We start from the raw sequence: 15,269 nt of genomic DNA on the forward strand, positions 1-15,269 counted from the left end.
TACTCTTAATTAATTTGTAATGTACTTGTAATACAAAAAAAGTATGCTTTAATATAATCAAGCATGAAAATACGCATGTACTTAAAGTGTGCTAAGTATACTTGAAATTGTCTCAATTTAGCATCAAAAAGTACACTAAATACACTTAAAGTTATACTTTAGTATAATTTAATTATAACTAAAATACACTTAGTACAAAAAAAATTTATCCAAAATAGCACACTTCAAGTTAACTAATCATTAACACACTTGAAGTATACTGACAATTAGTCTGGGTGAAAGTATACTTAGCATACTTTTTTTTCACTAGGGTCCACATGAAACTTTGGTCTTCCGACCTTTTACCACCGGTACGTGTCGATTTATTTTGATTAATATGTGCGAGGGAGAGAGCAACACAGCGCCTAGTTTGGAGACGGTGAAGTCGTTTACACAGACAGTGCGCACGCGCGACCGGCTCTCTCTCTCTTTGGTCGTTCTTTCAGTTAAACATACGCCCTGTCACAAACGCAGCCGTTCATCTACATTACTCACCGATCAAATAAGACTTTGGCGGGACAAAAATTCACTTTGGCGGGCGCTAAAACAAGTTCAATGCAGGAAAATTCATGCGTGAGTTTCCATTAGACTCGCACGGTAGCCAGGCGTCTCATCAAATGGCGAGCTCAGTTGACGCTGTGTGTGTGCTTCAAGATTATGACGCAAGTGCTAAGATTCCAAATGGCCAAGAGAAAAAGTGTTAAGATTCCGATTGTCCCAGAGAAATGTCAATTATAAGAATTATCCAATAATGTTTCGCAATTCTAGCCTGCATGGCAGTTATCTCATCAAATGGCGAGCTCAGTTGACGCTGTGTGTGTGCTTCAAGATTATGACGCAAGTGCTAAGATTCCAATTGGCCAAGAGAAAAAGTGTTAAGATTCCGATTGTCCCAGAGAAATGTCAATTATAAGAATTAGAATGTCAATTATATGCGACAAGTTTGCAGGTCTGATAACGTGCAGTGAATAATCAATAGCCTATGCGTTGCCCATGAACCACATTTGTGTCCCTTTAATGTTTAATTTATTTAAATGAAAACGAAAAGAGGCAGAGTAGTGTTTTATAACATATTTCGTTTTATTGTTGCTTAAAATGTACATACAGAGTAACAGAGATAACCGGAGCAGAGCGATCTGAGTGACGCTTTTAAGAACGCGCTGTACCATTTGCATGTAGGAGTCGCACATATGGCAAGTACAATGCGTACTTGATATTGAGAAAAGCCTAATGTCGGCGCTTGTCTTCTTGTGACAAACATGTCGAGGAGCAAGAACAAGATCTGCTGTATGTTATCCATTGTAGTTTACTATGTTCTTCTTCGCGCGAAAATGACATCGATCGAAACACCACGCCTATCAAGTAAGGGTACTGTTGGCAGTGGAAACGCTAGCCAGATCATGGTTAACAGACCCGAACCGTACCGAACTGTCCCGTACCGTACTGCTCAGTGGAAACGTGCCATAACGTTACGTGCCAGGATGTCACACAAAACAAAATCCTACCTGTAGCCTAGTGTTGTCACGATACTAGAATTTCTAACTTCGATACGATACCTTGAAAAATATCGATATTCGATACCATTTTCGATACCACGGAGAAAAAAACTGCCACAATATTACGTTTTTATTTTTTTATTTAAAGCTAAATATAACAAGTCTAGAACATGACAATGAGGTATATTTTACATGAACAAAAATGTCCTGAGGTAGTGCACTGGTTCAAAAGCATTAATGCTGGTTAATACATTAACGTTTTTTGATGAACAGATTTAAATGCAAACGTGTGTGCATTACACGCGAAAACAATGCTATTGGTGCTTTTAACAATACAGATTGTGTCAAAGCACTTAACAGTATCAAATTGGAGGATAGAGTGTCAGTTAGACATGTGCCGGTATTCGGTAATGCGATAAATCGCGGTAATGAATATGCACGATATTGTTATCGCGGGCACTTCAAAATACCGTGAAAAATAATAGATCCGAATTTTGACTTTAGAACGCGCATTATAGCTTATTTTCCATCAACCGCTTAAACAAACACTGCGTATGCTGCGCGAAACACGTGCGCACTCTGATGTAAACAATCGCCACGTGTAAGCATGCGGCCGGTGCGCACTTCTAGTCTAATGTAAACAGTCCTCACATGGAGAAGCAGCATGGTGGAAGGAGGAACGCCACCGCCTACAGTCTATGGCCGCCGCCGATCTATCCGGATCCATCCCGCTTCTAAAAGCAGAGCTGCCAACTCGATGCATTCAGCGCGAGACTCTTCACACGCGACACATCCGTTTTCTCACGCAGAGAAAAATCGCGGAGCAAAGAGGACACGAAGACCGTCAAACAAGACAGAGCAGGTTACTTTTGATATGAAACAGGAGAACAATTGTGTCACAGAACGTTACATTTAAACCATTTAATGACCAGCAGCATGTTAGATGACTAAAACATATAGATAAAGAGTATTTTGCTGAATATGTGCACTGCACTTTTTTACATATTTATTATATTTTTTACGTGTGTCATTACATAATTGTTATTATAATGAAAACCACATTATATTTGATTTAATTAGTTATTTGTAACCTTTAATAATACCAGCTGATAGGGCTCTATATGGTTACATAGCATTATGTGAGATATTTTTTTTTTCATGAGAAAAAAATAACATGTGGGCTATCTACTGTAGCCTTCCTAATATTTATCCAAAATTAGTCAATATTGAATCAAGATTTAAATCAAATCCCAAGTATTGAATTGAAATCGTTAAATTTGTGTTAAGCAATACAAACAGTAGCCTACCAGTCATTGTACCATGTAATCATTGTAACATGTTGTCACTAAACTTAATAAAATTCAGTTTATTTACCAAATGTTTTGACAATCACAATTACACCTTGTGATGCAAGTTTTATTTTATTTTTTGCATCCCCCCCCCCCCCAATCCATTTGTTTCTCATGTGCAATTAAAATATCGTGATAATACCGTATACCGTGATAAAAGATCACTCAATTAATCGCAGCATGAAAATGTGATACCGGCACATGCCTAGTGTCAGTAATGTATAATAATAAGATAAAACATTACATTTTCAGTTAAAGGCATTGCATTATTGAATGAATTGAAGGTTTAGTTTAATTAGTATCTGTGTAATCAAATTGATGATAAGATATGAAGGCAAATTGCAGAGTTAAATACAAATTTTTGAATAAGCACAAGTTAATTTACATTTGACCACAGTTAAAATATTTAACGTTACTTGTCTAAGATTTCTCAGTCCGATTATATTAACTTTAAGAATTACGGTGTAAAAACGAGACAACACACACTCATATCAACAACAATACTAGGCCATCTTGGTTAATGTTTCAGAAATGTTAAAATGAGAAGAGTTACCAACCTCTCGAAATTATTTATATAGATCCCGGTGTCGGTCTTTCAGGTGCTTTGCCATATTAGGCCCCGATCACACTAACGCGTTTTTCAGGTTCGAAAACGCGAGGCACACAGCACTCATCACACAGAACGAGCAGTGCGCTGCGTTTGTTATGTTGCTCGGCAACCACTGAAACAGCTGTCCTGTCAGTCAAGTACACGTCAAATCAGCCTTTTATTAACTTTATTTACTTTCTGTTAACATTGTGGTAGTTACGGTTCGTGAAGTCGTTAAGCTCCTGGTAACCCGCGAGAGCACCACAAGTTTATCCTCCATCATCGCACTCTCCGGGCGTTCAAGCAACTAGCTTTCATCATTAAAACGGAAGACCTGCGAGGCGCAGCAGGCGAATAAACAGCGCGCAGAACGCTCGCTGGAAACCAGTTTAAAATAGGCGCCTCTCACTGCAAAAAACGCGTCAGGTGTGATCGGCCCCATTCACTTCACTTTTGCTATTTAATCAGAGCAAATGAGACGAGTGCGTGTGTGGTGTTTGTCAACGCGCCTTTGGAGAGAAGTGAAAGTGACTGCTCGGCTAGTATCGATACTTCAGGAAATGAGTATTGGTACCGTTCAGATATTTCAGTATCGATATTTATCGAAATATCGATATTTTTGACAACACTACTGTAGCCTTTCACCATCCACTTATTTAGCTGCTGTCACATCAATTGACATGCCATCTCATTTCCCCTCTTTCTTTTTCTATGTTTAGCCTCCGACAGCTTTTTTGCGTTATCCATCTTTTTCGACGACAACTCATTAACTTAACTTGTTCCTGCTCGCTCAGCGCTCACGCCCGCTCGCGATATTATCCCGCCCTCTGGCAACAACGCTGTCTGTATCTGACAGGACAGTTAACATTGTAAGCTAACTTACCTCAGGTTTGCTTTCCGACGTGCGGTTCTTTGTTCGGCAGTGTGTCCAGCAGCATGAGAAGACGTGCTCCGTTGTAGTCAGCGCTTGGTCGGTTAATTTTGGCATTTTCTAAGTAAGTTACCCTAATAGGCTAGTAATAAATGAACACATATACAAAAATGTCTTTCGTCCTGTAGGCATCCTGGAGAATATTTCTGTTCGTCCTAAACACATTTTCTATCGTCCCCAGGATAGGACGCCGTTATTCTCGACCCCTGCCTGATGACAAAAGCCTATAAAACTGCTTTAATGAAAGATATCTCACAATATAACATAAATCATTAATAATAAAACAAATAATTAAATAACCTCTTTTTATGAATAGGGATGGGTACCAAAACCCGGTATTAAACGGGCCCCGGTGCTGAATTTTGAAAGACCGCTGGATTGATAAACTCGGACGTTATCGGTTCTGCTGTCGGTACTGGAGAAATTATGAAAGTACACGTGCTATTTATTAATGCTATTAAGAAATTATTATCTTGCGAATTTAATCTCGCCAGCCACTTCTATATAGGCTACAATAATATTGAACCATTTGTCTGTGATGCATTTTCGCTAAAGAGAGAGAGAGTGAGTGAGAGTGTGTGTGTGTGTGTGTGTGTGTGTGTGTGTGTGTGAGTGAGAGAGAGCGGTCTTTCACGCAAAGCCACGGCGCGCACAACACAACAGCCCTGCTTAACGAGTGACGATGAGGACAGAACATTCAAAAGGTTACACTTTAGATCTTTGATAATAAACTAATTTTATTTTAGATTTATTTAGATTTAGGCTTCCAATGATTATAAAAAAGAAGATATTTGAGGTGTAACCATTAAAAACTAAAGCCGCATTCTCTCCAGCGCAACTTCCTTCCCTTCACAGAGCGGTGCGCTGTCATTTCTCCCTAAAACCCAAACGTAACGTCAGAATCTGCACGATCGGTGATTGTTGTAAAATGTAGTCTATACTGTTGCTAAACTGCGGGACACGTTGGATAATAAAAGGCTATTAAAAGTACCAAAATTTACGCAATAGACGCTGTTACAAATGCGGCGCACGCTCCGAAACACACCGCAACAAGACAACCAATGTATATTTTGGGCTTCATGTGCGCATCTAAACGATCAAATATACACACAAATGTGTCAAAATGGCCGTCTTGGAGATTCACTTAAACAGTTTATTCACTTAAATACAGTTTATGTCTTAAATGGGCGTAAATAGTTGGGAGAAAATATGAGGCGTAATAATGATTAGATCTGCATTTGGTCTTAAAGAGGCAGCAGTCTAATAAACCTGCTGACGATTGCTCCATTAATGTGAATCAAACAACAAAAGGCAAAGAGAAAATCAGTCACAGCTCTTGAATGATATAAGCTTTAATCTATCTATGATAAACTATGCAGTGTTATTTATTTACATCTGACTTCATCAGATGTCTTTTTAGCCCAAATTACTCCTGAACAGTAATGTCAGTAGACATTACTGTAATTAAAGCACTGGGTATGTAATTTGTATATTTGTTTTATTGTATACTTTTTTTTGTTTGTTTGACCATATGTTTGTATTTTGTTTTTGGCGTCCTGTCTGTCTATATAAAACACAAACCCTTCTGCATAACATACATGTTTTATTTGTTTTGTTAAAGCATTGCTTTTTTTGCTATAGATATTTATTTTACATTTCAAAATATAAATCAATATTAATTATGTTCTAAATTATTTTTTTCCCTTTTTTTGATTTAACAAAAAGAACCGATAAGAATACCGTTAAAGTACCAGATCGATAAGGAGTATCGGTAAGAGTAGTAATACCGTTAAAACCTTAACGATACCCATCCCTATTTATGAACCTCTTCAGGCAAATAACTACAACACCATGTGAATCTAAATATAGTTTGACTTTATAATAACTATTAATTGCAATAAAGTTATTCCATTAACATGTTAGGCTACATATGCGCATACAGAAACTGACAATGATCATACAACTCTTAAAAAGAAAATGTAACGTTTCCTGTGTCAAACATCATATCTATATTCCCATGCATGTATAGATTTGATATTTCCCACGATCATTACTCATACAGGGGCAATATAAAGTGTCTACATCAATTTTAACAAGTAAATGTAATCTGCCAAAGATAAATGTTGACAGATAAATAAAGGTAAACATGAAAACGGCAACAGAAACACTTGAGATCGATTCCCATCAATTCCCCTCAGAGATCTCAAACTTTAACTTGACATTCAGTAACAGTTCTCACTCCAAACATCGAGACAATCACACAAACGAACACAAAATCGCTCAGGTCTGAATGAACTCAACATATTCTCCTCATGCTCGCTGCTGCTGCACTAAATGTTTATTTCAGTAGGAAGACGCCAGATAAGACGCACAAGTATCGCTGTGATCGATGAAAACAATACAGAAATGAGTCTGTCGCTTAATCAAACTGTATAAAGTGTGTGTGATGGTTGTGTGAATATGAGAAATACCGTGAACTGCTCTCCTCTCCTCAGAAGACTCGACGCCGAAACTCTCAATGAGGGAAGAGACGGCGCGATCGAGCAAGAAGTCCTCGCTGCACAGCCTGTAACACGATGACGTAGGTGGATCAGATCCAATACGTAGTGAATGGAGGTGTGTTTTGGCGACGTCATAGACGTCATAGTCTTGAGTGACATGTATGCTCAATATTGAATTGAGATGTTGTAACATATGATTCTAACCTTTGTAGTAGTAGTACTGATAAATAGTAATGCATAATTATTGATGAATAATTATTTACATAAATGTGATTGTTATCCTAGTTTCTCTCGACATACATGCAAAATAGTTAATTTTACAACATTTTAAATCACGATTTTAAACCTAAATTTGATGGATTAATAACATGTCGTCACCACAAGTATTTTTTTTTAATGCGTGTATATAGAACATTTTAAAATGATTGTCTCTGTAATTTTAATCCTAAGCAATTTTATTTTATTCAGGTCATATTTGCTGTTTAGTGGAAGCAAAAATTATTGTCTCTGTAATTTTAATCCTAAAGCTACAATACAATATGGTCTGTAAACAACTTAACATACCAGTACACATTCAAGGGAAAAATGCAAAAAAAATAACAGCATTAAGAATTCTTTAAAGGGGTGGTTTACTGCTTTTTTTCTTTGCATGATTGTGTTTATGGGGTGCAATATAACATGTCTTCTGGGTTTTTTTTTTTTTTTTGTCTTATTTTTCATAAATTTCACCTTTATTGTAAGCTGCTTTCTCCTCTGTCACTTGAACGACCGGTTGACTTCCTGATTCTATGAAACCACTCCCTCAGAAACAGGCAATGGGCTCAGATTGGTTAGTTGGGCCGGTGTGTTGTAATTGGCTAAACTGCGTAGTGCATGTTGTCCGGAAACTTCACGCCCATTACCTTTACGGGCGAAAGTTGCATGTGCTCCGGTCAAATGTAAATAATGGTGTCAATACTGCCGTATCAGTTTGAGCCAGAATCAGACCCAGAAAGCGGCAACGAAGAGAGTCAAGCAACCTCCCCAAACACGGCTCTTACAAAACGTTTCTGAATGGTACATTTTTTATTACTATTATTCTATTCTATTCTATTCTAATCTACTATTATTATTTCGATACGCTGTTACTTGAAAATGCTACTGCTGCTTGTTAGCTTTTGAGATACGGTTTTCTCCTGATTAAACATTTAATATAACTGAATAAATGACTGAGTAATACCGTTTTTTAAAGTTATTGTTTTAACTTTAGCAGCTGAAGTTTGCTGTTGCGATTACATATATTTTTTTGAACTTTATACACGTTTGTCTTATACACACAAAATAGCATCGAACTAACTGGCTATAAACAAACAGCGTTGGCATTGGTTTACGTTCTTGATCAAATCGAAAAATTACGTCATAAAATATACATGGAAAATACATTTACAAAATTAGTACATAATTACAAATTCAGGTCCAAAATGTTTGTACGCGTTTGTACGTGTAAGTGGCTACTAAAGCCAGCGCTGGCATTTGTTTACGTCCTTGATAAAACTAAAACATTAACTTACGTCTGAAATTATACATGCAAACAATATTAAGTCTTACTTACAGGTTGTGGCCCAACAACTGCTGCCTCTGGTTTTAAAGTTGGAACTGCTTCATGTTTTAGTAACAGTTTCTTGTTGAATCCGGCATTGAATTCGTGGAGATTCTGGAAGCTGTCTTCCGTAAAATGCGCAGCACATGAGCTATTACGATTGAAATTTTCAGGAACATAATCAAACATAAATTTTAGCCATTGTTGACGAACTACAGCGTCCGTATATGAAGCCCGAACACAGAAGACCTGGCAGCTGGGTGAAAATAACACACTTTCGACGGCATGGCTACAGCTCTCCACTATAACTCTTCCTCTTCGACAAAGCCGCAGAAATATGGCCATGCCCCCTTTTTTGCATGGGTTAGTTACGTATAAAACCCGGGAAGTATCTCGTTGTAGTCCCATTCGAGTCGTTTTTGTAGGCATTAAACTTCCTGATTTTTAAAAGACGATATCTCTGCTTACGTTGAACTTTCAGCGCAGCAACTTTGCAGATACTGTTCATGCACCAACAGCAACATTACACACCATTTAAAATGAAAAAAGTGAAATCACAATCAACCACCCCTTTAATGGCTTCTTTTATGACTCATTTTTCCATATTGATATGTACATAAGGTTCCCCTTATTTGCTCTTCAGTGTTTGCAGGACATGTACGTACATTTAAAAAAGAAAAAAGAAAGAAAAGAAAAAAAAAAGAAGAAAAGAATTTTACTAAAATGTTAGTATTTTAGTAGTTTAATATACAGTATAATATAACAGTCAGATCAAGTAGTTGTCACTCAAGTTGTCACTCATTTGTCCTTGGGGCTATAGTGATTCCCATCACAGATGAAGCAGTCTGCTGAGCAGTAACCTTCAAAGTCTTTGGTTGAGTAAAACGCAAGAAGGATTCCTTTCCTTCCATCTCCAACATAGCCTGGCGGGAAGTCTTTAAATAAGTCCCCACAGCAAAGGCAACTCGTCACTTTATATGGCACTCGAAACCTCTCCTTGTACTCACTGGAGAATGCACTCCAGTTGACAACACCTATTGTAAGAAAGAGATTTAAAGTAATAAAAAATTCTGAGCAAAGCTTAAAATGCATTTGCAGTTTAAACGTAATGTGTAGAACTGTCTACTGGTAAAAAAAATAAATAAAAATAAAATGAAATAACTTACTGTGAGCCTCTTTTCTGAATGATGCCTCACTAACAACATCATGGAAAAGCCTGCATGTCAGAGACAGCCTGAAGAAAGACACATCTCCATCTTCTTTGACCACATTCATGAGGATATATCTCAGGATCTCAGCTGGCATCGGCTCAGCAATTTGTTTAATATTATTCAATATAAAATACTAGTCAAATAATAGCATACATTTAACATGTTAAAAATAAAAACATTTGGAATAGGGAAAACTCCTACCTTACTTATGTCCACCTCATCTGGCACCAGCTTCCATTTCCAATTATCCTAAAGAAATAAATTATATTCACACCAATACAATAATCATGAAATATTTATGGAAAATGGAACTTGAACATTTTATCATCAGTTGTCAGATTAGTTGTTGCAAACCTATTCAAGTTGAAGTTATACCCGTCTTCATTTCTTTGCGCCTTTTTCTGAGTAGCTTCCTTTCAGCATCTGATCTTAAATTGTAAAAAAAAAAAAAAAAAAAAAAAAAAACAACAAACAAGAGAACTACAGTTTGCCTAGCAAGTACTTACTCCACACAGGAAAAAAAAAAACACCGTAAAATACTGTACAAATTAACATTATTAAAAAACTGCTACTTCTACTCCTCCTTCACCTACTACTACTAATAAATATGTTTTATTTATTGGAAGTACTTGCAAATAGGCTTACTTCACAGGATAATTTGTTAGCAGAAGCAAGCACCACCATCTCCTTACTGCAGCCATGTCAGACTGGAAAATATGCTTAATGTAAATCACAAATCACCCTTTGAGAATATACTTTTTCCAAAATTATTAGTTTTGATAGCTCACCTCAGCAAAATCAAAGAGACCTCCCATTACAACATAGAGTGCGTACTGTAACATTAATAGTAAGTTACATCAAAACAGACATAAACAATAGTAATGAACTTTAATTAAATTGTTTTAGGAGATGACAGACAGCAATCTGACAAAGTTATCAAAAAAAATGCTTCTACAAAGCATTAAACCACAACAATTACAACAAAAATGGATAAAAATTAATAATAAAATGCTAATTAACAAACAAACTGGGGTGGAACAACCCCAAACAAATTTTTGACTCATTTATCATTGTTTAAACAATTTTATCTATGAACTATAAAATATAATTCCAGCGATTAGATAGATGTAAATAGTTTAAGCATCAATGAAAAATGAGCCATAAAACAAAAAAACAAATGCATGCAAATGGATGTATGGCACAAAAACAGAACTACCATAATCCTGAACTCTTAATATTTTTCTGAAAAAACCTGTAGGGACCAACGACAATTGCTGAAGTCAGTGCCGGACAGTGAATCAAGCAAATACATCTCTCTGCTTTTTGGTTTCATGATCTGTAAAACTGGTTCTTGGAAGACACAATTGTTAGTTATGTCAAAATATCTCTGTGTTACTTGCATTGAGGAGAACTGATCATTTAAACATAAAATACTTACACATACTGTATCATCCAATGGTTTGTAGCCCAGGAAGGCAGTAAGATGAAGTCACATCTTGCTATATGGTCCTAATACAGACAACAAACATTTTTAAACACCACCTAAAATGACCCTAGTTTATTTCTATTAAAATTTCAGTCATACTTACAGGTAAGTTAGCTGAAGGGTCTGCACAGAATGGTGGCAACCATGTCACTGTCACATATGAGCTAAAACAATGGACCTTTATGTTCTGTTAGATACCATTTAAAATTACAGTTAATTTGATTGCATATAAAGAATCACTTATGCACACTTTCCTAATAAAAAAAAAACAAACAAACAAAAAAAAGGTTCCACACAGCAGACAGGAAAAAAATACCTTTCAGTCAGCAATATCCCTGACAACTGAAAGGCAGGCGTTCAATTTTTTTTTTTTTTATATTCGCTCATCACAAAACAAAAGCATGATTGTGCATGTGATAAAACTCACAGTCCCTTCAACATCATTTGGATGGCCCAAGGTAATAAAATCTGATCTGTCCAGAATTGTTGCTCCTACTTGAGCCAAAAATTGTTGTTGCGATTCCTTTTCATTTAAAGCATTTTTTATCTAGAAAAACAAAAACAATTGTAAGTATGATTATATACTTTGCATGAAAATGCTAAATAATTCAACATACCATCTTAATTTGGTCACTGCTTTGTGGATGCATCCAGCATGCCCTGTTTGGCTGCACATTTCGTAGGGCTGTCAAGTCCATCACTGAACCCCGGCTGGGGTCTGAAAAGAGACAAAATATTATGACCCAACTGTACTAAGTGAAGTGAGATTTTATGCAGTGTTTATCATGACATTACTTACAGTGTATTGGGCCTATTTGTGTAATATCACATGAGAGTCTCTCACTATCATTTAAGGACTGTGGAGGCGTACCTTCACATACAGCACAAGAAAAAGCGATTTTACAATATGTGACAAAATTACTGGTCATTGTAAGTGATTCCCCACTGCATGACATCAAACAGGGATATTTTACATCATGTTGTTTTTACATTCCAGACTATAGTGACAGTATAACCAATATCATTGAGCACAAGAGAATGGCCGTAAAAGAACCACCCAGAAGTGACAACTCATGGTTTGAATGGTTCAACAACCTCTGGGGAATCCACCCGAGTGGATTGAGCAGGACGTCACTGAGCAGAGGAGGCAGATGTCAGATCTCATGACCCTGCAAAAGCAAGCAAGCGAACGTAACGACTTACGAGCTTTCGAGAGAGCGTGACCAGTCACTGCTGAATTGTCTGAGTCAAATCGAGGGCAAGAATGTAGTCTCTGCAGTCTGCAAGTATGCGTTTCCCCCAGTGAGCCTTCTTGCACAGGTCCTGTGTAAGATCAGGGAAGACAAGGAGCAGGTCCTTTTGGTTGCGCCTCACTGGCTCAACCGGACTTGGTTCTCCAAATTGGTGCTCCTCACGACAGCCCCTCCCTGGCCAATTCCTCTGAGGAAGGACCTCCATTCTCAGAGATGGGGCACCCTCTGTCACCCACGTCCCGATCTATGGAACCTGCATGTGTGGGTACCCTACCACCTCAGGTAGTGGCTACCATCACTTCCACTAGGGCCCTGTCTACAAGACACGCCTATGCGTTGAAGTGGAACCTCTTCGTCACCTGATGTTCTTCTCGCCGAGAAAATGCCTGATCGGGTCCGTGTTCTCCTTCCTCCAAGAAGGGTTGGAACGAAGGCTGTCTCCTTCCACCCTGAAGTTTACGTGGTTGCCATCTCTGCGCACCACAACCTTTTGCAGTCAAAAACGGTGGGACAGCATGACCTGCACGACGAAGCGTGCCTGGGATTCAGGCTGTGAACGTGATCTTGAGACCCTGCCCTGGATACGTGCCCAAGGTTCCCACCACTCCTTTCAGGGATCAGGTGGTGAACTTGCAAGTGCTGCCCTCTGAGGAGGCAGACCCAGCCTTGGCACTGCTCTGTCCAGTATGCACCCTCAGTGCTTATGTAGACAGAACGCAGTGTTTCAGGACCTCAGACCAGCTCTTTGTCTCTTAGAGTGGGAAGCTGAAGGGAGAGGCTTCCTGCAAGCAAAGGTTTGCCTACTGAATAGTGGACGCCATTGTCTTGGCTTACCAGACGCAAAGTCGGCCATGCCCCCTAGGGGTGAAGGCAGACTCCACCCGGAGTGTAGCTTCTTCCTGGGCTTTAGCGCATGGCACCTCGCTAACAGACATTTGTAGAGCTGCAGGCTGGGTGACACACATCACTTTCGCGAGATTCTATAATCTCCGGGTAGAGCCAGTGTCCTCTCATCTACTCACTTCCACTAGCCAGTAAGTAGGATCTGCTCTGTGTCATTGCTTGCTGTGCCATTCCACTCCATGGACTGGATACGTGCATTATTTCACTCAAATGAGTTCTCATTAGAAGACTGAGTTCCTCCTGCACTGTTGATGTCATCACCAGAGCGCATGCCTGCTCGGTCAGCCCTCGTGATTGGCTAGGTGCTCCATGTGCATGGTAACCCCTGTTGGGCAACCCCCACATGTGTATTGCCACGGTAAGTCTCCTCCGAGCACGTTTTCCCTCGACAAGACCCTTCTTGCCATCTTGAGGTTGAAACATTCCACCCTGTGCGCTGGATACCTCTGAGTTTTCCATATGCATCCCGCTCTCGGGTCATATGTGTTTTCTAAGTCTTCCCTATTCCACCTGGGATATGCCACCCAGTGTACCTTGATATTCCAGCATTAAGCATAGCCCTTCATCTGTGCTAGTCTCACGACAGGGAGCTCAGACTTGCGCAGGGCACTGGAAGACAGCCGTTGTTGCGTGATTGAATTGGGACACACATTTCATCATTCACTGACGTAACTCGTAGTGACTGAACGAAAGGGAACGTCTTGGTTACGTATGTAAGCCTCGTACCCTGGGGAGGGAACAGAGACGTAACATCCCTCTACCACAACTGCTGTACCGCTAGAAAGGCCTGGAGTTCAGTCTCGCCTCCTCAGCGGAAAACATGATGCGAGATTGTCAGCGTCCTTTTATACCCATGCAGTGTTTTGCTCCCTCATGTATTGAGTGATTACATTATTTTATTTTTTTCAGGGTTTGGATGAAGAATTTCACTTGGCCCACCCTCCATCTCAAAGCCGGGCCCGGTGTTGTTTAAAGTTAATAGTAATTGACTTCATGAAGCCTCATTGTGTGTGAAAGAAAATTCCAAATGACTAGAACAAACTCTTTGAAATGTATATATGATAATGAATATCAAGGGTGAAACGGTTAATAATGTAGACCGAAAGCAACCTGATTCAATGTCAGTCATGTGTGCAGTGCAGTGGCGTAGCCTCAGATTTGGCCTCAGATTTCTGATTGCTTAAAATAAAATAATAAAAATAATAAATTGTTGATGTGTTAGTCTAATTGATAGATTGACCAATCAAAATACTGCGCGGTAAAATGCGGCTATTTTCAAACTTGATTTGACGTGTTGTGCGTAACCTACGCTGTCATCTTCGTGGGAGAGTTCATGCGGTGAAAATGGCAGCGTTGTGCAAAGTACAATATTACGCATGAAAAGATGAGCGAGAAGGAGAAAATAAGCCATTTACGTCTGAGTTTGCTTCAGCTTACTACAAGACGACAGCGAGTGAAGCGCTAGGAGACAGAAACGCACATATTTCATCACAGCAATAGCGGTGAGACTTCGACTCAGATCAGCACAATGCGTAATGACTTGTTTGCAATTGATGAACCGCCTTCACAACCAGTGATGACCACATTTCCTGTATAGCCTATATCTGTTGTAGGCTATATGAAGAGTTTGGTTTCAAAACGCGATAAATATGATTATTTTGAGTAATAGGCTAATGTGTTTTCTTTACCAAGAGAGTGGAAAGATGAAAACCACTATTGTTTGTTTCAAACTTTCACATAGCATATTTAGGTTATAATAACATAAAAATTTCAAATCCAGATTTTGATTTTCAAATATTTATTATAAAAAAGGATTAGTTTCCCCCCAAAAGGCAATTAATTCATGACACTTTTTTTCCAAAATGCAATTAATCCATTGAACCAATATAAAAGTTATTTTTCATATTTTAACTGTTGAAAATACACAACAAA

General features: G+C 38.6%; 1 long non-coding RNA gene across 1 annotated transcript; it reads right to left on the minus strand.

The window, feature by feature from the left end:
• Positions 1 to 9,085: 9,085 nt before the first annotated feature.
• On the minus strand, positions 9,086 to 12,021 carry LOC309503322. Its single transcript, XR_014207611.1, has 7 exons — positions 11,981 to 12,021; positions 11,799 to 11,899; positions 10,484 to 11,728; positions 10,341 to 10,402; positions 10,050 to 10,123; positions 9,651 to 9,944; positions 9,086 to 9,518 (listed from the first exon to the last, which is right to left on the minus strand). It is a non-coding gene; the product is annotated as an uncharacterized lncRNA (long non-coding RNA).
• Between the last annotated feature and the right edge of the window lie 3,248 nt (positions 12,022 to 15,269).

This window comes from Leuciscus leuciscus (assembly GCF_965113295.1).
Source record: "Leuciscus leuciscus genome assembly, chromosome: 1".
NCBI classification, from domain to species: domain Eukaryota; kingdom Metazoa; phylum Chordata; class Actinopteri; order Cypriniformes; family Leuciscidae; genus Leuciscus; species Leuciscus leuciscus.